This window comes from Sinocyclocheilus rhinocerous, unplaced genomic scaffold, assembly GCF_001515625.1.
Source record: "Sinocyclocheilus rhinocerous isolate Xijiao unplaced genomic scaffold, SAMN03320098_v1.1 scaffold1519, whole genome shotgun sequence".
NCBI classification, from domain to species: Eukaryota; Metazoa; Chordata; class Actinopteri; order Cypriniformes; family Cyprinidae; genus Sinocyclocheilus; species Sinocyclocheilus rhinocerous.
In genome coordinates, this window is record NW_015633251.1 from 81573 (window position 1) to 81953 (window position 381).

Consider the following 381-nt stretch of genomic DNA (forward strand, 5'->3'; position numbering starts at 1 on the left):
GGAAACCGTGATACATTGTTTTTTTCAGGATTCACAGATGAATAGAAAGTTCAAAAGAACAGCATTTATTTGAAACAGAAATCTTTTGTCACATTAGAAATGTCTTTACTGTCACTTCTGATCAATTTAATGTGCCCTTAATTTATTTATTTTAATTTCCCCAAACTTTTGAATGGCAGAGCAGCAAATCAGCATATTAGAATGATTTCTGAAGATCATGTGACACTGAAGACTGGAGTAATGATGCTGAAAATACAGCTGCACATCACAGAAATAAATTACAGTTTAACACATTCACAAAGAAAACTATTTGAAATTATAATAATATTTCACAGTTTTTACAGTACTTTTATCAAATAAATGCAGCCTTGGTGAGCAAAA

The 381-nt window shown here is 30.4% G+C and overlaps 1 protein-coding gene across 1 annotated transcript in view; it reads right to left on the reverse strand.

The window, feature by feature from the left end:
- lyar (Ly1 antibody reactive homolog (mouse)) overlaps positions 1 to 381 on the reverse strand; it is a 6436-nt gene that overhangs the window by 2048 nt on the left and 4007 nt on the right. The window lies entirely within an intron of this gene.